The sequence below is a fragment of the Pleurodeles waltl genome, chromosome 10 (assembly GCF_031143425.1).
Source record: "Pleurodeles waltl isolate 20211129_DDA chromosome 10, aPleWal1.hap1.20221129, whole genome shotgun sequence".
NCBI classification, from domain to species: Eukaryota; Metazoa; Chordata; class Amphibia; order Caudata; family Salamandridae; genus Pleurodeles; species Pleurodeles waltl.
In genome coordinates, this window is record NC_090449.1 from 845,484,534 (window position 1) to 845,510,740 (window position 26,207).

A 26,207-nucleotide genomic window follows, 5' to 3' on the forward strand; every position below is an offset into this window, starting at 1 on the left:
CTGCATGCAGATATGAATGTAGGGAACAGAGATGAAAGCTTTGCTCCAGCAACCACGGAGCTGCTACTCAAAGCAGCTCCTTGGTTCCTGGAGCAATGGAACCCCAGAGGAGGCCTTGAGGCTCCCCTGCGGTCCCAGATAGCCTATAAAGGGCAAAGAAAATAATCATTAAAAAAAACAAATGTAGCCTAACGGTGAAGGTGATAGACCTTCAGATTGACAAATCATTGTTCGACTCTAGGTGTATGCTGCATCATTTCCCGCCTTTAATTTTTTTTCACCTGCAAATGTTTAAGGCTCATACTGAAAGGTGATCTTACTATTTTTAAATAACAAATACATTCTTCTTTTTAAATTGTGCAGAAATATCTTATTCTAAGTTTATCATACCTCCTAGTCAGCGTCTGTTCGCCCTCCTCTGTGCAGCTCCACCTGTTTGCTGCTGCCTCTGCTTCCAGCAAACTGAAAGCCTGCCTGACTCTCAGTTCGAGGCCACCTTGACTCGCAGGCTCCTGCCTGTGCCTCATTCCTGGTGGCCTAGTAGCCATCTGCATGTAAGTATCTTGCTGTCTCTCTGTACTCCTGCTTTTACTTCTGCTTTTTACTTCTGTGTTTTACTTCTGCTTATTTTTCTGTTTTTTTAATTTCATTTTGCTTTTCTTTCCTTCTTGTCTCTTTCTCTATCCTCTCACTCTTTCTGCATTTTCCCACACCGCTGCTGCACCTGCGGCCCGACCCCCTCCCTCCCTGTGAAGGGCTTTCCCATCCTCCCGCCTCCCAGCTGACCAGACAACTCCACCTCCCTCTCCTTCTTAATGGCAGCCACTGCGCACTGATAAGGTGACTCCCCTGACCTCCTAGTCGGCGTCTGTTCACCCTCCTCTATGTAGTTTCACCTATTTGCTGCTGCTGCTTCCTCTGCTGTGAATGAACTGAGAGCCTGCCTGACTCTCAAGTTGAAGCCCAAATCCACCCGCAGGCTCCCACCAGCACCTCATCCCTGGTGGCGTAGTGGCCATCTGCATGTGAGTATCGTGCTGTCTCTCTTTACTCCTTCTTTTACTTCTGCTTTTTACTTCTTATTTTTCAGTCTTTTTTATTTCATTTTGCTTCTTTTCTTTCCTCTTTGTCTCTTTCTCTCTCCCCGTATTTTTCTCTGGCACTGAGGCCTCTCCCTTCATGTGAAGCGCTTTCCCACAATTGCGCTTTCCAGATGACCGGACCCACTGCCTCCATCCCCTTCCTAATTGCACTCATCTGTGCCTGGACCACGACTAGCAACATGGACCGTGGTCCTGGCTCCATCCACCGGTTTAACTCCAACTCCGAAGACCGCATAGCCTACAATGACGCATTCACCTCGCACCTCCAGAACAGCAGAGCTGCCAAAAAAGCCACCATTCAAGAACACCTCAGCTTGGCACAAGCAGTCAGGCTTATCTCAAAGCCAATGTGTAAAGTATTTGTACCAACAAACACAATAATACAGTGAAAACACTACAAAATGGACACCACACCAGTTTGGAAAAATAGCCAATATTTATCTGAATCAAACAAGACCAAAACGACAAAAATCCAACATACACAAGTAAAGTTATGAAATTATAAAATTATAGAATCTTACTCCATAGAAAACAATGGAAATGTTGTTGTTGCACAAAGTACCTGGTTTGCGTGAAAAATAAAGTCATACGCGCGAGGTGCGTTGGAAAAGTCAGTGATGCATTGATTCCTTACTCGCAAGTGAGGCCGTGTGTCGTTTCTTCTCCAATCGGGTAGGCGATGCGTAATTTTTCTCTCCCGCAAGAGAGTGACGCGTCAATTTCCGGATTGGGCACCTCGGTTCCTGAAAATCTGGGCCTTTGGGTCCACTACTTATACCCCTTTCTGTCTTTGAAGTAGGCAAACTTCAGAGGAAACTCTCTGATGTTCACAAAATCCTGCCTTGTCCAGGCCTGCCTCTAGACTCACACCAGAGGGTTGGTGACTGCATTGTGTGAGGGCAGGCACAGCCCATTCAGGTGTAAGTGACCCATTAGTATATGCAGGCTACACCCCACCTCCCTTTGTGTCACTGTCTAGTGGAGATTCACAAACAGCCCAACTGTCAGTCTGACCCAGGTAGGGTATACACAAGCAGGCAGAGTCACAAAAGGGGTTAAGCAAGAAAATGCCCACTTTCTAAAAGTGGCATTTACAAACTGACAATTCAAAAACCAACTTTACCTAAAAGATGTATTTTTAAAATGTGAGTTCAGAGACCCCAAAGTCCACATCTCTACCTGCTCCGAAAGGGAAACTGCACTTAAAAGTTTTTAAAGGCAGCCCCCATGTTAACCTTAGAGAGGGATAGGTCTTTCAACAGTGAAAACCAAATATGGCAGAATTTCACTGTTAGGACTTTTAAAACACACCAGTACCTGTCCCACCTTTAACATATACTGCACCCTGCCCATGGGGCTATCTAGGGCCTACCTTAGGGGTGCCTTACATGTATAAAAAGAGAATGTTTGGGCCTGGCAAGTGGGTACACTTGTCAGGTTGAACTGGCAGGATAAACCTGCACACACAGACACTGCACTGGCAGGTCTGAGCCATGTTTACAGGGCTACTCATGTGGGTGGCACAGCCAGTGCTGCAGGCCCATTAGTAGCATTTGATATAGAGGCTCTAGTGCACTTTACTAGGGACTTACTAGTAAATCAAATATGCCTATCATGGAAAAGCGAATTACACCTACAATTTACACAGGGAGCACTGGCACTTTAGTACTGGTCAGTAGTGGTAAAGTGCCCAGAGTACCACAAACCACCAAAAACAAAGTCCAGCACACAGTCAAAACATAGGAAACAGTGGCAGAGGCAAAAAAAGACAGGGGAGACTACGCCAAGGGTGCCTAGTCTAACATTCTAACATTATTATTATTTTATATATATATATATATATATATATATATATATATATATATATATACATATACCTATATATATATACACACAGTTAGTATGTCTATTTTTCTAAAGCTATTCCACAATGCAAAGGGTACCAACATTTTGAAAACTTTATCGGGCTCTTTTTAGTGTCTTCTAATACCAAAATGGCACACTCAAACTCTCACTTCCACATGTTCAGCCACTTAACAGAGTAGCATATAAAGCTTACAAAGCCTTCCAAAAATTATAAACTATTGAAACTCTAACCAATGAAATGATTCCTAGTTTAGAAATCACTCCATGTAGTCTGTTCTAGCAACAATTAGTATACCATCAGAGTACTGTTTCCCAATGTTTTGTTTGATTTAGATGTGTGTACATGTTAGCGCATATAGACAAAGTTCATGTGTAGCTCTGCTTAAATGTATTTTTATGAAATTACAATAACAATAAAAGCATAATGAGAGCCTAGCAGGTGTCTTCTTTACCTTCTGCCCTTAAGAGCCATACAGCTATCTGTATTGAGACAGGACATCACCAGTCAACAAGAGAAGTTCCTCTTCTGTGAAATTGGGGGACCTGTCTCCAGTACTCTCAGACATTTTAACTCGCAGAGGTCGATGAGCAGCAATCTTGGATGAGGTGTTCACTGTGCAGAAGGTAGGAGGTAAAGGAGAAATTGTTGGAGATGCATGCACTCCACAGTGAGATATGTCTATATCGATAGATGCCTACACCAATCATTGCGTTTGCTAAAGTCAGTCCCACAATGTTAACCTTTGGGTGTGTACACTGTTGACGGACGTCCCAGTTCAAGTACTTTGTCTGGCTTGCTTGACATCAAGTCAAGCATTTGCCATTTTATGCCTACCACGTATAACATTCTAGAAAGTTCAACCGAGATGTCTTGGAGAACGGAATATGTTACCTATGAAAATGTAACTTTTGTACATCCATACAGATAGTTTTTGAACTATAGAGAAACAATAATGATGTAATGGTCAATAATTCATTTGTACTCTATGTACTTTAACCTCTGTTGATGGAGGAAAAAAATAGAAAAAATAAATACAATATTCTTTAAGTGAATTATTTTCAATTACCACATATCATATCATCGAATAAATTAAGTATTAACGCTAAAATGTAAATTTAATTATTTATTTAAGTCATCTAATGCAGCCTCCACAAAAGGCACCTTCCAGAGCCTGACTACGCCAGCCAAGAGTCTTCTGCCTCTCCCTAGGCCTTGCTACCATGCAAGAGATGAATAGCATACACAAATATCGACTCAACTGGCAGACTATTTTGGACTTAGCACATAAGCTTTCCCCAGAACTCTTGGCTCAAAATCAAAATCCCAGTGCTATCATACCACTTGCTGAGATAATGGCCGTACTGCATTTCACTGCCACTGGTTCATTCCAGTACATGGTTGGAGATTGCAATGGAATGTCCCAAGCCAATTTCCCAAGTGTACTACAGCATTTCCTGAGTGTGAGGATCACTCACAGAAATCATTAAATCCAATTTCCAACTGATGAGACAACCCTGAACATTATAAAGGGGGGGAGTTCTTTGCATTGGGAGGCATTTCACATAACGTTGGTGCTGTTGATGGAACATACATTGCTTTGGTACCACCTCACAACAGAGAACAAGTTTAACTCAACAGGAAAAATGTCCATTCAATTAAAGTTCAGGTTGTCTGCAATCCTGTTATGTACATCACCAGTGTATGTGCCAGATAGCCAGGATCCACCCATGATTCCTTAGTGCTGTGCAAATTCAGCATACAACCTCAGAGGGCAAAACCTTGTCTGGCTTGTTGGTAAGTGGTGTGATCAAACATTGTCAAATATATCATAAATTAGTGGCTATACAGAGTTATTAATGTTAATTACATATATATGTTAATGTTTATATTTCAGGAGACTCTGCATGCCCTAACAGACCTTGGTTGTTACCACCTCTGTGAAATCCAACAACTCCAGGGTAAACTCCACTTCAGTGAGGCACATTCAAACAAGGAGGCCTGTGGAGTGGGCATTTAGGCTCCTCAAAGTATGTTTTTATTGCCTGGATAAGTCTGGTGAAGCCCACCTCTAGTCTTTTATGCTGTATGCTGCATAACATAGGGCTTCAGCGGAACATACCTTTTATCTCTCATGATGACTGAAAAAAGGGTGGCCAGGATGTTCTTGGTGATTTGCAGCATGAAGGTGACAGCGGTGAGGAAGAAGGAAATTACCTCAGACAAGAAGTAATTGACAAAGTCTTTGCATGAGTTTAAGTTTTTTGGGTTTAAATTACACAATTTATGAATAAATATTAAAATACTTTGGGCCTGATTTAGAGTTTAGCTGATGGGTTACTCTGTCATAAATATGTCCCATCCACCCTATTACAAATTACATAGAATATAATGCACTTGTAATAGGGTGGATGGGATATCCTTCACATTTGAGACAAAGTAACCCTTCCGCCAAACTCAAAATAAGTCCCAAAGGTAATTTTTATTATTGCTTTTGTGGTTGTTGCCTTCAGTGATGTTTTTTTAGGTGGCTGGTTGTGATTAGCCAAAGTAGTATTTGGACGTTTGGAAAATATAACTCTCTCATAGGTAGGTTATAATTTTTCACCTAAAGGACATTTCTATAAGTACATAAAATATTAAGTGATATATGAGGATGTAAATTTACATTATTGTAATTAAAAAACACATCACACCGTAGCACTAGAGAATGATTGGTGAATGTTGAAATCTGTGACTAATATTACTAGCAAAACAGTTACCTAGACTATACACGTAATTCCTATTGCTGTATAACTGTGTATCGTATTTTCAATCAACGTTTTCTGAGTCATTAATTGATTCCAATGTGTGTGTTTTCTGGAATGGCACCAACAAATGTGGGTGTAGCTGAGACCCCTTTTGAATGAACTTAGTGTCAGGGAAAGCTCAGAGATGTATTTTGAATGTGATCATAAATATTGTGCGAATGAGAAGTGGCAGTGAACTACAAAGAAACTTCACAGATAACAAGGTTTCCTTATGATTATGTGTGTTTATGTTTGCCACACACACACATTCATGCTTATAGTTTATTAAAGCAACCTAATCCTTACAAATATTTTTGAATATTATTCTTTTCATGCTCATTTCATCAAAATGAATGCATTTCATCATGCTAAATGTGTTACATAATTGTACAATTTGTAACATCCCCATGTACATTTCTGAAATATTTTGGTTGTGTGCATAATATTAAAAATATTTTAGATGTTATTTTAAAAGAATATTAATAAATTCCATATGTTGACATTGTTGACATTAATAATGTTAAAATACATTTATTCTGTGACAGCACTCTAGAAACCATAAAAAAAGTAATTGTTTTGTGAGAAGAGGAGTTCATTTTACAATTTTTACATTTACAACCAAAAATGTATTTAATGATTTCAAGAATGAAAAAATCATTTGTAACATAAAAGCGTTTATTTTCAGAGACAAAATGTCATGACGGCATATGGCGGCTCTAGGCTGTGTAGGGAATTCAAAGCTCAAGTTTGTTCTCGCAAATGCTGTGGCAAAATGCACCACGTTCTCATGGTCACCAGATATTGGCTACGATGCCCACGTGCACCCTCTATCAGAATAAACTTAGTTTGAACATTTTAGTCATAACTGTACTTCAACTTTGCACTGCTGGTGCTCTTGTAATATTTATATTCCAATATTGCAAATGTCATAACTGTAATTTCACTTTGCACTGTTGATGCTCTTGTACTAGTCCCATTCAGATATTGCAATGTTGATAATATGGTAATTATGAGCACATGTGATATGCCATTGGAAACTGATTCTGAATTTCCAGGTGTTACAGTAGCGGCCATGTATAAAAGGGACCCCGCCCATGATTACTTTCTCACCATTCCTCTGCAGCCTGGAGGCAGACTTCTCTTCTGCTCCATTTCAACCGCTCCTGTGCAACTGTCTTCGGAAGTTATCTCAGCATTTCAGCAGTTCTACATCTGAATAACAGTTCCCCTTTGATTCCCCTGGGGGGTCTCCAGAACGAACGCGTCATTCAGAGCAGGCCATGCTCTGCGCAGTAAGAGTGTTGTCACAAGGATTCTGGATATTTTTATATCCTTGTATTAAGATCTAAGCGCATGGTTGAGGAATTCAGTGCACATTTGGTTTTCATAGTGGAGCCGCATGTTAGAGAAATTCAGTGCGCATTTGATGTTATTGAGAAAGCACATGACAGAGAAATTCAGTGCGTATTTGAGATTATTGTGAACGTTCATCTCTGGCTAAGGGTCCTACAATGATAATGAAATTAACAAAAACATTAATATTGAAAGACAGACTTATAGCGATAATCATTTAATACATAATCTTTTGTGTACATTGCTTTTTGCATAGGGTAACCTACTAATCTATAGATATTAACACGCCCCTTTATTTGTTTCTAAGGGACAGATATGGTATGAATGTGGGAAACAGGGACTGAATATGAGTTCATCAGATCGAATACTCCATCACAAACATAACATATTTACCATTCACTGTTACATAAGTGAATTATAATACAGCACTTGTAATACAGTGGAATGGATATCCATCAAGTTTGTTGCTGAGTATGTTGCTTGCAAAACACCATTATGACAATTTGAAAACCATTGTAAAATGTTGGTAAACGTAACACAGGTGTAAAATGCCAATTGTGTGTGTTTCCACCCGAAAAGACAAACTTGTTGCCTAATACATGAATGTCATAAATCATACAACTTACTAGTAATACCTAAGTGAATGTAATTTTGTCTATGTGAGTTCCACTTTCATAAGCCGGGTGCTGCTCTTGGTGAATTGCCACTGGAGTGACTACAGAGAATTAGACAAAACTGATGCCCTTCAGGCTGGTAAAACAAAAGCAAAATGTTGTTTTTAATAGCCCAAGATTGGCATAGCAAAGTGTTTGTAACTGGCCTAGTGGGTTTATGAGGCTATCCATGTGTGGGCAACTATAGTCAGAATTGTTACATTCAACAGTAAATGTAGCAACCTATAGTGACCAGTGAACACATGAATTCAAGACAAACATCGAGGCCTGTCAGAAAAAAATGAAAAGTAGAATAACTTTGATGTTACCCCTTTGCAAAGTATGATATTTACACAATTGTACATCTAAATCAGCCCTAAAGTACTTATATATAGAGCATTCAGCAGGTTGAAATACAATACTTTATATTAGGAACATGGCCAACCATGGGGCAATATGGGAGATGTAGTCCTTGCTACAAAATGTTCAGAAAGCAGTGGTCCCTAAGGAGAAGTCACACAGGGTCAATAAATAGCAGTGTGATTCAATACATGTTTTACTAAATGTAACCACATAAAGCCAATTAGAGTTTTGTACAGCTATGTCTACTACCACCTTCTATTTTTAACCAATATAAGCCTCAATGTTACATTGAAACAGAAACATTTATTAACCTTCAAAATGAATTTTTTATCTAACTGGGGATTCCTGAAAAACCTTCAGTGTGCAAGATTCCAAATGCCTTCTCCAATGTTAAGAGGTTCATGGGCCTGTAGAAGTACCACCTATCTGCTGGACATCTAGGTGTGTTTTTGAGGCCAGTGAATGTACTCTCCCTGGCATATCATTCCAGCTCATCTTAATTTCCTCCTGTGTGTGCCTGGTGTTAGATAATGTATTCAATTTTTTTACAGTTATGTCCTACATTTTCCTTTCAGTGTCATGGAGGTAGCCTGAACAAGCGCACTAACCTACTGTGGTTCTATTTTAATAATCTCATCAACCATGACTGTTAATTCTGTCTCTTAAAATCTAGGGATCATTCTCCCTGCTACGTTGCGAAAACAATTACAAACAAAATAAAAAGCCAAGTTAACAAAATAAAAATAAGCTTTAGAAAAACTACAGGCAAAACATCCTGTATCTTCTGCTGCTTTTAACTTTTTAAGGCAAAGGATTGTTGGTTAGGAAGGGGTATGTTTTACAGTGTGGTCTCCTGGTATCATTAATGTGTACATTAAGTTCAGGTGTGCTTGACATATGTGTCTGTCATTGAAAAGACAGAAGGATGCAGCAACTTAAATAACATCCACCATAAAATTACTCAGTCATAACACCCCTGCAACCCTGCTAATATGTATCTGGTAGTGGTATAACACCAATCCAACTCCAACAGAGTACTATCAAACAGCAGATGAATGTGCACTCCTGACAGAGGGCTACCGCTGGTCTGATAGATAATCCTCCATCAAGGCTGATGGAGGTTTTTCCATTGATTATATAAATCAGGTGGGAGAACCTCTGCCAGCATAATGGATGGATTAAAACCTCTGTCATGGAGAATGGGTGACCTGAACACCAAGATATACTCGCCACAAAGTCTTCTTGAATTTAAATAGACATTGGCTGAGGTTCTGCTGAAGCCAATGATTTTGTTGGGAAAACCTAAAAGCAGGAGAAATTCAAACGTCATGGCTGATCAAGTCCTCTTATCGAGGAGATAATTTTTTGTGCCTTCTGTGGGTCAAAATTTCTACCTTCGGACATAGGGCGTGATTTAATTGTTGGCAGTATGTAAACTGCAAAGGCAATGGAGTTCATATTCTGCCAATATGAAGGTCCCTTCACCCAACTTAAAGGCAGGAGGACCATCAGTTTAGCTACAGAGGTGACTACTCCATCAGCGTCATAGCCAAACCTATCTGACGGAGTAAGGGCCATTTGACTAATGGCTACAAGTCTGCCCACCCCATCAGGATGGGCAGCCATGGAGCCATTTCTTTGCTGTCCATCACTGCCATGGACAGTAACAAAGCAAATAATGCCCCCCTCCATTGGAGATGACTGCTATGGTGAGCAGAGTATCTTTTTGAAAAGAAAAAAAAGTCTGATGGCGTGTCCTACCCATGCCTTATAAATGCCACTTACATCGCAGTCATTTATAAATCTGAAGAGTGGTCCCACCATAGGGATCGAGTAATTTACGGTGAGACATCTGTCAACATTTATATCACACCTTTAGTCTTTATTATGGAGCTCTCAATCATCCATCGGGGCAAGCCTGGAGGTGTATCCTTTTGAAATTGCTTACTGTTGCTAGGGGTCTCAATGAAGCTCCAGATGTCATGAAAGTCCCAGCATTTCAGAGTTTCTGGATCAGCTCCTCTTGGTCATTTTTAAGACCCGCAGGACCTCAGGGACACACCTAGGGGTCAGGACTCACTCAAGCAAATGCCACCAGCAGGGTGCAGTTGAGTTCCAGGTGCCACTGGTCAGCTGGCCACTTCAGGAAAAAGGCTCTTGCATCTTGTTGGGCCCCTAGAGCCACACAGGAGTTAAGCCAACTGACTCTGGGAGTCCAGTTCTTCATATTACATATAAGCGGTACAAGGTCCAGCCCTTCCTGACTCCACCCAGTTCTCAAATAGGCCCAGGTGGAAAGCTCTGCTCCGTTTGCAGAGTTTTCAGAATTCAGGCACTTCGCGCTGCATGGAGTAGCGCGGAGTTCCCGAATTCTGCCATATGGCTATACGCAGAGTTTTACTTTCCATCTGCCTACGTGAGATTTGTTTTTGGAGCTTGCTCCATTAAACTCTCAGGCCACTAGCAAGCATGCACAAGATTTTGCATCCTCTTGCGCATCTTACAGCTGCAATGGCAGTGATATAGTGCAGCTTGCGTCTGTGAATGAAATTCGAGGTTATTTTCAACTTGAGAAGCAGCTAAATCTATTCAAAAATAGGTTTTAAAGTGGATTTTCTTCTCCAGCCGACAGTTCAAGTTGTTTTTTAGTGCGAGAAGGCTTTTTAAAACTTTTTTTTTTCAAAAAGAAGGAAGTGCCCTAGAGTCTCCAACTTCCAGTTCCTGTCCAGCAGGCTCCTCCCAGTGATTTGTTCATCTCCTGGTCAGTTTTCACTTGAATTTTGAGGTGGAAGGGTCACTCTTTGGCTCCTGGATATATACCTTTGGATTTAAGGACTTTGTTTTAGTAATATTACACAAGTAAGTTAAAAACTATTGTATAAGGGTGTTGTTTGTGTGATAGGGCATGCACCAGTATTTCATTGTACTTTTATTTCATTTTTAAATTTCATAGTAGTGGGTTGCCTGGAGTTTCAGTAGGGACCTAGGTTTTTTTTGCATTTCATTGATTTTTCATCTTTTGTGAAGGAAAACTGTTGCACAGGTTTTCCCCATGTTTGTTACATTTGAAATATTCATTTACTGTACTGTATGACCTAGACTTCCAACGGATGCCGGCAGGCCCAGTACTAGTCATCAGTGCATGAAAGAAATGTTTCCATGGTACATGGTTTTAAAACTTCATTTAGGGCAAGGATGGCCTTGGATTAAATTTAAAATATTGCCTATTTTTTTCATTTCATTATTTTCTGCAAAAAGTGCATATGTAGAGCAATGTTTGATGGCATTTGTGTTGTAATTTTTTTACAGTTTAGTTAATTTTTGTGTTTTGCATTGCTGAATAATTGTTAGTGTTTTTTCAATGTTACCACCATGCCTCCTTTTTCTGGCCAGTGTGTGTGTTCTCCATGTCTTGTTGCCAGGGGCCATTTTGTGTGGCCTTTGTCCAGAGTCCTAAATGTGTTCTTTGTTCTCCATGCCTCCTTGTTCGCTGTTGTTGTTTGACCATGTGACTGACAGCCATTTTCTGCATCCAGCCAGTGTGCTTTTGCCATAGGCTTGCATGTATTCTTTGTTCCTCATGCCTCCTTGATCACTATTGGTGTTTGACCATGTGGCTGGCAGCCATTTTGTGCATCCAGCCAGTATTTTTTGTCATAGGCTTGCATGTGTTCTTTGCTGCCCATGCCTCCTTGCTCACTTTTGTTGTTTGAATATGTGGCTGGCAGCCTTTTTGCGCATCCAGCCAGTGTCCGTTTGCCATAGTCTTGCATGTGTTCTTTGTTCTCCATGCTTCCTTGCTCTCTGTTGTTGCTTGACCATGTGGCTGTTGACCCTTTTTGTGTATCCAGCCAGTGTGTTTTGCAATAGGCTTGCATGTATTCTTTGTTCTTCATACCTTCTTGCTCTCTATTGTTGTTTGACTATGTTGCTGGAAGCCGTTTTGTGCATCCAGCCAGTGTGCTTTTGCCATAGACTTGCATGTGTTCTTTGTTTCTCATGCCTTCTTGCTTGCTGTTGTTATTTGACCATGCGGCTGGTGGCCTTTTTTATGCATCCAGCTAGTGTGCCTTTGTCATGGGCTGGCATGGATGGGTGTCATTCCAATTTAATAATATGCTTCGGGGTCCTCGTAGTATATGTATACTAAGAATATGATTTTGATGAACAGTGCTTATATTCTTACATACTTTTTTGCATTTTTTATTTCACAACTCATTGCCTCACAATAGGTTTCTTTCTTCTTTTCCTTCCATAAAAACATCACCAATTATTTATCAATCTGTTAATTTAATTTTTTATTTTAAATGTATTTTTTTAATTTTTATTTCACATTTTTTATTTTCAAACTTTTATAATTTTAATTTCTTATCTTTTATTTTTATTATTTTACTTTTTATTTTTTCAAATGTTTTTTATATATATTTTTTCAAATGTATTTATTTAGTTTTTTTGCATTTTACTTTGACCATGCATCGATCCATCCATCCATTTACCACAGGCACACATCCATGCAACAGCATTTTTTAGGAATAATAATTCCATATCCCCCTGGACACCTTGACTGCAGTGCACTACAGACACATCAGCATCATTCAGTTTTATAATGATTATTTATTCCATTTCCCCTGGACCACATTGTCTGCCATTAGCACACACTAATCTTAGTTTTTTAAAGATTATTCCATTTACCCATGCACTTCCCTGACTGCTACAGGTGTTTCATTTAGAACAGATGGACATAAAGCAAAGAGCTATATCTGTTTTGTGTGTTATCCCGATTGGAAATTAATTTTTATGTTATGGTGGTGTAGTTTGACTTTAAGTTGGTTGATTTGTTATTACTTAAGTAACCAACCACACTAATATTGCCTCTGTCTGTACTAATTCAAACTGCAACAATGCCTGGCTACATTAAATGTTATTCTTGCTTGTTTGCTTTAAGGTGCACAAGAGAAGAAAGGACATCACCCGTAGTACTGCCAAACACAAGGCCTGTACAGTGACATCAATCTGCCAAACTTTTCCATTTGTGTAGCTTAGTGCCACTGCCCATTGAGAGCTTTAAGATGGCCTCAGAGAAAGTTACTCCCAAGAAAGTGATCAGTGAAAACAAGCAGCTTTCCACCAGTGAGGTGCTGACTACAACCTTTTTCGGGAGATGTGCGCGTGCCGCTCCGGCCTCTGGGGAGGAACCTGGGAGCAGCACTCCTGCATCAACAGTACCACCCCAATCTAAGCCTATGTCTGTCAGCGAGGCAGCCACTGCAATAATAGCGACGCCGACAGGTAGTGATGCTGAATTGAATTTGTCCTTTTTGCAAAGTAGTACCCAGTCGTTTCAGGAAACCGAGCAAATTGGACGAAGCTGCAGCCAGCAATAATAGATCTCCCTGAAGTTGGAGCAGAACAGGAGATTGAGCTCCCTGACGATCAAAAACCTCCTCTTTTAGAATGATTAGCTCCCAGGTCTCCAGCATGGAAAAGGAAGGGTACTACTCCACCATCTTCTCCAAGCACCACTTCTAATGATGATAATAGGGACATTGAGTGGGTATTGGCAGTGTCTGGGAGATGCCAGGAGAGGCAAGGGAAAGGAAAAGTTCCTGAAAGCCTTAGAATTATGTAAGCGGATGATGAGAATGATGATGATGATGAGCCAGTCATTGTGGAAACTGGCACAGAGGAGTGTGACTTTCCTATTCAACCTGCTATGAGGTATGTGGCACAGATAGCACTGCCAGCTCCCATATTTTTAAGGCCCCAGCTGACACTTGCACCAACCTCTACCTCAGTAGAAGTATGCATTGCAGAGAAGCAATCAACGGCACCCTCATCTGCTTCCAGTTCTTCTTGAGGCATTGGCCCACTAAGAAAGTACTCCTCCACAGTTTGGGACTCTTTTAAACTTAGCAAACAGGCGGAGACCGTTGCAGTGTGCTCCATTTTTCACACAAGTGTTTGTCAGTGTTAGCCTGGTTCACATTATGGTACTGGATGTCAAAGAACCCATATGAAAAACATCATGCAATCCGGTGGGAGGAGCACCTTAAAAAAGTTGCTGAACCTGGTCAAGGTGGTGAAGGTGAGGAGAGCCGGATGTAAGAAAACAGGGCTGATTGCAGGGGCCCCCTAACCTTTTGCTCCCTTTTTTCACCTTTTGCTGGTGTTTTCCAGACTCTGATGGTCCCCTCTGTACTGCTAACCATTTCCAGGGCCTGCGCTCTGTATAAAACGAGTTTGCAAATTAGGCTAATTATAATTGGATAAGTCAACCTACCTTTAATTCCCTAGTATGTGGTAGGGTATGTAGGTTTAAGGACTCCAGCATAGGTGGTGCACCCATAGGTGCACTGCTGAGGTGCCTAGTGTCATTTTAAAGTCAGACCTACCTTGCTGGCTGCTTTTAAATTCAAGTTACATGCAAATTCGACTTTGGAATTAAAAGTAGTTCCAAAGTCTTAAACTAGCTTATTTTTACATATAAGTCAGACCTAATGTGTGCCATATGTGCCCCCAGGGCTGGGTGCCATGTAACTATAAGCAGGGACCTTATAAAAATAGTTTTATAAGCCCTGGTGAGGTAAAACAGCCAAACCCGTTTTCCCCTCATTGTAGTGAATGGCCTCCTTAGGCTAGAATGGGGAGAATTTATTTTAATTCATAAAGTCCCCTTAAGTGTCAGATACCTTAAGTTTGGAATCAAATTAATTGATATAATAAATCCCACAACTTACAATTGTCGGATTTAAAATACCTTGTTCAGTTAAAGAGTTTTAAACTCTACCTATAATGTTGCCAACTTCAGCCCTGTAGTGCTGTGCTCTGATTGGCCAGCCTCTGGCAGCCTAGCCATGCTGCCTTGATGAGGTGTGAAGTAGCCTGGGCTGAGCCTAAAGGAATGTGCCTGGGGGAGGAGAAGTTCCCTCAGCAGATAGAGAGGCAGGAAGGGGGAGGGCTGCCAAACTGGTCTTCAAAGGCAGGGAAGGACAGGAGGAGTAGCCCAGCACCTCCCTCACATCCTGCAAACCCAGACAATTAGGTCCCCCCCTGATTAGATTAGGAGACGGCAGGAGAAGATTGTGTTTAAGATTTTTAGCCACATTAGTGGGTGGGCTCAGCCAGATGTAACCTCCAAAAATCACTTTCAGCCATGATGGATTGTTAAGGAATATTGGTCCCTGGCATTGATTTTTGCCACACTTCCCAGGAAGTGGTCATCACAGGGGGAAGGACCCTGCACCTGATTGGAGAACCAGGACCTCCCTGTTTTTCACCCAGAAGCAAGGATAAAACTGGCAGAGCTGCACCCACAACTCAGATCCTTACAAGGAAGAACTACAGGAGAAGAAGGACTGCCCTGCTGGACCCGTGACCTGCACCTGGACACTGCACTCTGGAGGACTGCACCAGCTGCACACTCGGGCTTCACCACAAGAAGGACTTTGTCTGGCTTCAACTGGTTCAAGGAGGGACTTCCTGTTTACTACAGGTGAAAAATTGCTAACCAGAGTCCCCTGTACCAACTCCTGAAGGAACTGACCAGCTGATCACTGCCCAGTGGACAAATTGGAGTTTGCGCCTGGTGCATTCTGGGAGTTGTAGTCCGCACCCTCAAGGAGCATCTCAGAGCTTCTGGAACCTTAAGGTGAGCTGTGGATCTCAAAAGAACCTTATGAAAACATCTGGAAGAAGATCCAGAAGTTTGGAGAAGTTTGGAGAACTTTTGGCAAAAAGCTGTATAAAGGCAAGGTCCTGCTGCAGCAACTCTAGACGGCTTGCATCAACTGCAACCCGGCCTGACTTACAGGTACCTTGCGGTGAAGAAAATCTCAGAAAAAGTGACTAAGTCCGAATGTAGAAGGTTAACCGGGACCTCCCAGGCAGTGTATCCGAAGAGGGCTCCAAGGACGTCGGATCAAGATTCAGGTTTGCCCCGGTCGAAAGATATTCATCTAAAAAAATGACTAAGTCCGAAGGTAAAAATCTCCACTGAGGGATCCCGCGATGCGTATCTGAGGAAGAGTTCCAGGAGGTCAGATTGGACTGCCGACTTAGTCCTGCTGAAGAAAATCTTCAAGAAAACAACTAAGTCGGAACGTAAACTTTTGACCGGGACCTCTTGCGGGCTGTAGCCGAGCAGGGCTCCATCGTGGTCGGCTTTAAACCTCAACTTTGCCCCGGTCGAGGTGTGACCAGATATCCAGATTGGCACTATTTGTTTCTAAGCGCTAAAAAGCATTAATTTTTATCTGTATCCAATTTTATTCATTTTGGTGTAATTTTAAAGATACAGATTTGTACTGTGTTCTCTGTTTTACTTATTCACTGTTTTGTGATTTTCAAATGCTTTACACATATGACTCCTAAGTTAAGCCTTGTCGCTCGTTGCCAAGCTACCAAGGGTTGAGCTGAGTTTTATATATTGAGACCTAACCAAACCTAAGTGGAGGTTAGTGGCCTATTGCTAAGTGTACTTACCTGCCCTTACCAATAACCCATATTCCAACACCGGGAAACATCAGACACAAGCCCAATCATGATGGGAGGTGATGAAGAAGATGGTGATATCCTCACACAAAGCAGCAATGTCCCCAGAAGTGTACCAGAATAACCTGACTCAGTGGCCTCACAAAGGCACAGGAAGACAGATAAAGACACCATAACATACAGTGACTGCCCCATGATACACATTGAGTCTACCACTACCTACTTCTCAAAAGTCGTGTGTGTAAGTGGCCCCAGAAAAGAAGAAAATCCAGGCAACTATTATGGATGGGCATGTTTAGGCAGGAGGGGCCCTATGTTTGCAACCACCCAACGGCACGTTTGTACGATGGGAAGCAGGCAAAAATGTTAGCGCTGGACATGCTCCATTTTTCTGTGAAAGGAGTGGGATCCTTAGAATTTGTGGCAGCCATCTGTCTGAAATGTGAGGTTCTAAGTCAGAACTATTTTACCAGAGTTGCTGTTCCAGTGTTGCATCACGATGTGCTGCAATTGGTTGGACAAGCTTTGCTGCAGAGTGTTATCCAAACTATCCACCTGACGACAGACATGTGGACCAGTTGTTAGGTGACTGATTACATGTGCATCACTGCACACTGGATCTCTTTTTTAGCAGGGGTGAAGCAAAACGCTATCTACATGACTTGCTCCTGAAGAGAGTTTTAAGAGGGTTTGGTGACATACAACCGTTGCCATGTTTGCCCTGGAGATATCACATACAGCTGCAACATCTTAGAAATATTTAACAGCAAGGTGTCTGAATAGCTGCGACTCAAAGGTCTCTGAATTGGACTTGTTGCCATGGACAATAGCAGTAACATAGTCAAAGCCAGGGCAGACGGTGGCTCTTCAATGGTCCTGCGTTTGGCGCACTCCCCAACCTGGTGGGTGTTCAAGACTTTCTCTAAAAAGAAGTCATAGTCAGCAACGTACTGACCACCTGCAGACGAATCTGCACTCATTTCAGCCGTTCATTTAAAGCCCAGAAGCAGTTGCAGAATATTCAACATATTAACAGAGTACCAGTTAAAGACCTGATACAGGAGGTGCCAACACATTGGAACTCAACCTATTATATGTTGCAATGTTTGAGCAGTACAGACAGATCAATTACTATGTCATTGAAAGAGGAGAGGCTGCAATTGGGAAACTGTGACCATGGATATGGACAAATGAGGCCTAGTCAAATGGCACAGATGCTACTCCCTCTTGAGTCTTTCACATGGGAATTTAGCAAGGAGGACAGTCCAATGGGCCAAGCTATCCTGCCACAGGACCTGCTAAAGAAGGTGTCCGAAAGGTTCGCACTCAGAGGTATAAATGATAACCCAGAAGCACATGCCTTGGTTGAAAGCTTAATCTTTCGCTTGGCTTCTAATGCAGGGCTGCAAAATGACATCATCTTATCCAAAGAGTACATCTGTGCCACCCTACTTGATCTACCCCACAAAAACATTCTCCCTAATTTAATTCCTTTCATTCTGAAGGGAATGTTTCACAACGCTAAAGGTGAATTGTTGAGCAAGCTGGATACCAGGAAGAAGAACAGCTGGAACTTAGAGTCACACTCCAGAATTCTGGGTTACTGCCTTAAACTTCCAGAGAGGGCAGTCTTGTCTCCTCACAGCAACAAGAACACCAGCAACAGCAGCAAAAGAAGAATCAGGCCCAGCCTCTGCATTGGTTTGGTTTCAAATGTCAGGTCTTAAGTCGAGTACAGAGGCGAAGGCAAAAGAGGTCGAGAAAGTGGCAGCACAAATTACACTTCAGAGGAGGAGTATCCGGATGACCCAAAAGAGGTATATGTGGATCAAAACCAAAGGTGTATTGGTATGGGAAGATCCACCAATGTCTATAGTTCAGCAGGCTGTGAAGAAAGTATTTGGCTTGTCCTGTAGCCAGTGTGTCTGCTGAGCATGTGTTCAGGGCAGCTGACTCAGTTGTTACAGTGAGAAGGACCAGTCTCTCGCCTCCAAATATGGAGAGATTGACCACGATCAAAATGAACCAGCACTCCAGACCACCTGATTACACTGTTCCCAAAACATCACGAGGAGGAGGATGATTGGTTAGAATCAAGCGTGTTAACTGACCAACTTCTGGGTGGACCACCTGAGTTTGAGGACGAACTATAGTTCCCGGACTGAATATGCCAGTGCCGCCATAGAACTTTTTTATTATTTCTCATTGAACTTCTTTCTTTGCGAATAAAACAACAAAAAAGGAGCTGGTGTTGGACCAGTGAAGAAACCTCCACAATACCTTCATTACATTGGAGACAATGCCTGCTTCCCCCGAATGCCTATCCTTTTTCTTCATCACTTAGCAGGGCTGCCCCAGAAGATCATTTATTCACAAGAGTGCCAATACTAAATTTCAATGTGTTGCCTGCATCAAAGTTACAATTGTGTACCTAAGCTACCCCTGCTTGGATTGGAAGTGGTAACTATAGCTAAGTACAACTAATGAAACAATGAGTGAGTGATTGTAAGTGATGATTGATTATTTATTGATTATTTTTGTGGTGGCAGGCAGTGAGAGAGGGTGTCCAATTAAGAGTAAACCTTGATCAATCTTTGGTGGATCAATTTTCCTGAAGGTGATTGGCTTTTACAAACTTACTAAGCACATATTTACCTGTATGGTCTACTCCTTTTTTCGTGTTTTTCAGAGGCCAGACCTGTCACTTTAGTTAACAAACACAAATCTATTCAACATACAGCAATTCAGTTTCACTACTTGTTCTTCAACAACAATGCACTACATATCTATCTTGCTCGGCTCAGGACTGGGATTGAGTTACTCGAAGTCAGGAAGAGGGTGGAAGGTCTCAAAGTGGGACTACCTCATCAAGAGCTAGAAGAAGGGATTATCGACTTTAAATGGAAACCATGGCTCTAAGACTTAGTACTCAGCATTGTGGAATGCAGAGAGGTGTGTTGATTTGGGAAATGCTGATGAGTGTGTGTATGTTTCACTGGTGGCAAAAGTGAAACTATGAGTCCTCTTGTTTTTTGCTCTGCCTTTGAATGTTTTTTGTACACTCCTCATGAACCTTACCTTCCTTCTGTCTTTCTCTCTGACTCCACAATACAGTTTCTGTTTTACAATCCACAGGCATTTCCCTCTCCTGCATGAAACAAAGGCAAAAGATGAGCTGAACACTTCTGCTTATCTACCGGACCATTCTTGAGACAGGCACCCAAGAGTGAGAGACATTCCCAGGAGAATGCAGAGACAACTCCCAATTTAACTTTTTTCAAACCTAGATAACAGAACATTTAGATATCTGGACCTTGGCTCTCTGGAGCAGAAGTACTGTTTGCAATACATTTAATTGAACTGTGACATATTCATTCCTTCTTTTCCTTCCACAACAGATTGATGATGATGATGATGTGCCGCTCATCACCCTGATGAAAACTGTTGTTGTGTTGTGTTTATCTTAATTTACACTAAATAGATGCCACACTTGGTGGGCTGGATGTGGTTAAATGCGACACCAACTCAAGGCAGGATCTTCTATTACCTGAGCAATAGCCCACACCAGCCCTACTTACACAACCAAGAACAAGTAAGAAAGAACGTATTTCCTCAAAATCAGCATCATCATTCAGGCCTGTGTTATTTGTAAATAAACTGCTTAACCTTGTCGACTACAGAGTACAGACTTTGAGTACATTTTTCATGACTTGAGGATTTCATAATTTTATTTTTCAAATTCCATGCTCACCATTGCTCAGAATAATTTACTATTGCTAGTTTTTGATCTGAGGTATTCTTTGATGTGTGATGGTGGTAGTAGTCTGTCCTCAGTCTTTCTAAAGCTATAATATAAAGGTATGTGTATAGCCTACTAGCTCTTGCTTTTTCTTTCAATTTAGTTGCTTGTGATCATTTTGATGAATCCTACAGATGGAGATCACATAGGTGGAGTGGGACCTCGCTGTGATGCCTTCTCTGTCAGTGCACTACCACTACCGTAAAGTAGGCACCTTGAGAAACCGTTAAGTAAGGTGTTTGAACTTAAAAGATTGACAGAGGGAGCAGCCACCAGACATCACCTCATCTTTTCAGGTGAGTACTATGGGGTGAAGTAAACTACATTACTTAGTACGTAACTAACTTCTACTCCAGATGCGATAAGTGCTCTATGTTTTTGTAGGCAATATAGGTGATGGTAGCATACCCTCCTAGCTGGCATACATTTAGAGAAACTGTTTAAAAAGACAAGCTGTGTGAAAAGGCTTCAATGCAAAGTTAAAGTAAAACACACAAAAACTTCAGACATATAGAGACTTATAAAAATGTCCCATTGACTAACATACAAATATAAATTATCAAAACGTAAAACTCACCCTCTCCAACCACAACACACAGACACCTCTCCCACATCTTTTTCCATCCCCAACTAATGTCCAAAATAATATGTCAATATCCAAATTAAGGCCCTCAATACAACCCTGGCGATCAGCGATAAACCAGAGGTAATACCGCGGTAACAAAAATGGAATCATGACCATGGTGGAAACTGCTCAGACAGACAGCCACTTTAACACGCCGACCTCCAGGGCGAAATCAACAAGCACCATGGCAGTAACTGCCAACAGCCAGGCGGAAGACAATGTACCACCCACTCCATTATGACTGGCCTATCTGCCACCTTTTCCGGGGCGGTACCAACCACATCAAAAGCCTGGCGGAAACAGATCTCAGAAGTCAAAGGACTCACCTGTGGAGACTGAGGGAACAACGCCATGGAGCCCGAGCTGAAAGTTTTCCCCATGCTTGTCTACCTTTTGCTTCATTATGAACACCAATGTGGGCGAAGACGACCACAATGAGTACTTCCGCCTAGTACACAAGGGAGGGGTGAGGAAATAGAGAGTGACACACACACACGCAACACACACACCCCTACCCTCAACACCATACACACAACCAGAAGCAGCAACATAACATATCTACCCCGTACACCTCAGGAATAATGCAAGGACAAAATGATTTGAAGAAAGTGAGTGCAATATATAAAATACTATGAATAAGTGCATCAAATTCCAAACGTATATACATATCTACAAATGTAGGGACACTACCCAGTCCTCAATGTTCGTGGGCCACAGGGCCACAACACATAGGCCAAGGCCCCACCTCACTCCTGCAACAACATGGAGAGAACACTGCAGGGGCATCAGGTCGAAAATAGACAGGCACCTCAGGGGGACGGGGAATGGGGGGGCACCTCAGCCAGGAAGATGGTACAACACCACTGGTCCTGGAGGGGGCAACATACCCTGTGCGCTGTCCTGGGGAGTGCAAGGCCACAGTCTCTCAAGTGGGTGGTTTGCCTACTGCTTAGTCCTGGGGAGTGCAAGGCCACAGTCTCTCTAGTGGATGGCTTCTTCCACTGGTTCTGGAGGGGGCATTGTGCCCAGTGAGCTTCATGCTGGAAAGGATGGGGTGAGTGGATGGCTTCTTCCACTGGTTCTGGAGGGGGCATTGTGCCCAATGAGTTTCATCCTGGGAAGGATGGGGTGAGTGGACGGCTTCTCCACTTGTTCTGGAGGGGGCATTGTGCTCCGTGATCTGCATCCTGGGAAGGATGGGGTGAGTGGATGGCTTCTTCCTCTGGTTCTGGAGGGGGCATTGTGCCCAGTGAGCTTCATCCTGTGGAGGATGGGGTGAGGAAATGGCTTCTCCACTGGGTTCTGGAGGGGGCATTGTGCTTAGTGAGCTTCATCCTGGGAAGGATGGGGTGAGTGGATGGCTTCTTCCACTGGTTCTGGATTGGGCATTGAGTCCTGTGATGCAGATCGTGGGGAGTACAAGGTCATAGTCTCTCCCCTGGGTGTCAGACCCACAGGATTTGCAGGGGCCAGGCCGCACAACAGCCCATGGATGCAGGATTACACACTGTCCACTGACGGTGATGGCTGCTCAGTCTTAGCAGTGGTGCTGCTGGCAGTGGTGGGGGGAGGCGCCAGCCCTTCCCCTGCAGCCTCGGACAGCTGCCCAGTGGGGCTGCTGCTGCTGTCTGTGGTGCTGGTGGCAGTGCTGGTGGCTGTGCTGGTGGCCGTGCTGGCAGTGGTGGGAGGAGGCTCCAGGCCTTCCCCTGTAGCCTCGGATGGCTGCCCACTCGGGATGCTGCTGCTGGCAGTGGTGCTGGTGGCGGTACTGGCAGTGGTGGGGGGAGGCTCCAGCCCTTCCCCTGAAGCCTCGGACGGCTGAACCACCATGGTTGGTGGTGGAGGCTCAGAATGAGTCCCAGCACCAGGTCTCCTGTCCTTCTTGCCTGCTGGTGCAGGCCCCTTGCCCTTCCTGTCAACAGCCGGGGATTGCTCCTTGCCATTCCCTGTAGCAGCAGGGGGTGCCTCCTTGCCCTTCCTTGTAGCAGCTGTGGGTGCCTCCTTGCCCTTCCTTGAAGCAGCTGTGGGTGCCTCCTTGCCCTTCCTTGAAGCAGCTGGGGGTGCCTCCTTGCCCTTCCTTGACGCAGCCAGTGGTGCCTCCTTAGCCTTCCTTGCAGCACCTGGTGCAGGCACCCTTTCAGTGTGGCTGCCTGGTGGCCGGTATCCTCTCCCACCTGGAGTAGCTGTCGACACTGCTGTGGCCATGGACTGGGTGGCTGATGGGCTCTCCTGGGTTCTGGCCACCCTGGCCTGATGCGAAGGACGGGGGGAGTGGTAGGGAAGATGTCAACGGTGGAGAGGAAAAGCTTCTTAGGACATTGGGGCTGGGAGAGGGTGGAGGTTTGGGAGTGGAGGAAGAGGAAGTGGTTGTAGGAGGTGTCTGTCTGCTTATTTTGGGTGCAGGTGCATGGGCTGGATGCTGTTGTGAGGTGGATGGCTGTTTGGTGTCTGAGTGCTTGCATTTGTGTACTTTGAGAGGAGAGGGCACAGACAACAGTGGGAGAGGACACAGGGGACGTGTGCATTGATGTGGGGGTGGTGACTGCCAGTGAGGGGTGTGTAGTGATAGGCATGATGGTGATGGTGGGGGTCCACCGCCAGTCCTCTGTACAGCTAGTTGGTGTCTTGCTGCCACAGAACGCACCTTCTCCCATAGGTCGTTCCACCTCTTCCTGATGTCATCCCTTGTTCTGGGGTGCTGTCCCATGGTATTGACCTTGTCCACGATTCTCCGCCATAGCTCCATCTTCCTAGTAATGGATGTCTGCTGCACCTGTGATCGAAAAGCTGTGGCTCTACCCGGATTATTTCCTCCACCATGACACTTAGCTCCTCCTCTGAGAACCTGGGGTGTCGTTGTGGTGTCATGGGTGTAGTGGGAGGGTGTGGGTGACGGTGTGTAGGGTGATGTGTTGGGGTGTGTGATGTAAGGTGCGTGGATGGTGTATAGGTGATGGTGGTGTGTAGCTGTGGTCTTGTCTGTGGTCTTGCTATCTCTCTTGTGGCACTTGTTTGTATTCGTAAAGGGTTGTGGGTATTGTTTGTGTGTGTTTTAAAGTGGTGTGGGTGTGGTGTGTGAATGGGTGTCAGGTGTGTGTAGTTGGAATTGTCCAATGTGGTGGTGTTTTGTATGTGTGTGTGTGTGTGTATTTTGAGTGCAGCGGTATGTACTGCCAATGGTTTACCGCCATTGAATGTTTGCTATGGTGATTCGTTGGTCATAATGCTGTGGGTGTAGTTCTGTTGGCGTAACAGTGTGGGTTTGGATACCACCAGTTTATCACCGACCTTTGGGCTGGCGGGTTTGTGTGTGTGGCTCTATAGTGACGGATTGCTGTGTGTGTGTCAAATTATGGGTAGCGGTGATCCGCCGTGGCGGCGGTATGTTGGCGGCAGTCTGCATGGCGGTAAGTAGTACTTACCGCCAATGTCATAATGAGGGCCTAAGTGCCCAATGTCCATAAGAAAAATGCCCTTCCCAAAGTCCAACCCTCTCCACCCACAACAACTCCCTCCCTTGAAAAAAAAATGTAAAAGGTCTAAAAGAGGACAATTTGTATGAGTGTCTCCAGATGTTCACTGCAGACCCTGAGGTACGCAATCCGATGGCCCATTTGCGGCAGCTTGCGCAGCACGTGGCGATGGTTGAGCTGGTCTGAAAGGGGGGGCGGCACGGGCAGCTCCAGGTTCTGGACGGCCCTGGTGTGGCCTGGAGGTGCAGCCGGTTGGCTGGTGGAACTGGGCCCAAGTCTAGGAGCAGGGGCATGTCCCGGACCCTCCTCATCCACCAGCCGTGGCTCCAGGCTGTGCTGCAGGAGCCAGACCGCAGTCTCCTGTCGGGTCGGTGGTGGTCCAGCAGGAGTAGCTATATCAAGAAAGAAAAAAGACAAATTGTAAAGAACATTCTGTAAAACATTTGTTTTTTTTAAATTACAAAGTGGCACAGTATGAGTGCATGCTGCTGGTCCCTTAAGGCCATTGGAATTTTTGATGTGATGATTCGGAAAGTCTATCACAAGGAGGTACATGATTACAACACATGCCTCAGAAAGCAACTGACTTGCTGAAAGGAGGCAGCATGATATAAAAAAAAAGAGTGATTTGTTTTTTTTTGGTAAAGGAATTCCTAAAAAATTATACCACACAGACACTTTGGGGGTGATTCTAACCCTGGCGGTCGGTGTTAAAGTGGCGGCCAACCCGCCAACAGGCTGGCGGTCCAAAAAATGGAATTCTGACCCTGGCGGGAACCGCCAACACAGCCCGCCAACTTAACACTCCGACCGCCGCGGCGGTACAGACAAACAGCGCGGCGGTCACCGCCAACAGGCAGGCGGCAGACAATGTACCGCCCACACTATCATAACTCACCAATCCGCCACCTTTTCCGGGGCGGGAGCACCGCCGATAAAAACACGGCGGAAACAGACTACGAACGGGAAAACGCTCACCAAAACACACTCCACGAGTACGGAGGACAGCATGGAACCCGAATTAAACATCCTACCTGCTCTCGTCTACCTTCTCATCTACCACGAGTACGAAGTCCGGCGCAGATGACAACGGTGAGTACTGCACCTACGACACACGGGAGGGGGAGGACGAAAGGTTACGGGCACACACATATGCGACCCCCCCCCCCAATCATGTACTCACCAATGCAGAGCACCAAGTCACAGTGACACCACCCAAACACCCCTGAAAAATGCTAGGACATAATCCTATTTGGAATAAATATTTATGTACCAAAAACCTCCTGAAAATTAGCGTACAACCATGAAAGATATCCACAACAAAACAAATGACATACACATCAGTGTATAACTGAAGTACCAAGTCCTGCACATCCTACGAATTCAGCATGTCCGTGTGCCAAAGAGAAACAAGGGCAAAGCCCACACAGGAGACCTGAGTCCTTTGGAGAGAACACTGCAGGGGCATCAGATGTAAAAACTACAGGCACCTCAGGGGGAAGGGAAGGGGGGGGCACCACAGCCACATGAGTCCACGACGCCAGATCCACGAGGAGCCACCATGCCCACGGGACCATCCTGGGGAGTGCAAAGCCACAGTCTCTCAAGTCTCTGCAGTGGGTGGATTGCCCACTGGACCATCCTGGGGAGTGCAAAGCCACAGTCTCTCAATGTCTCTACAGTGGGTGGGCTGCC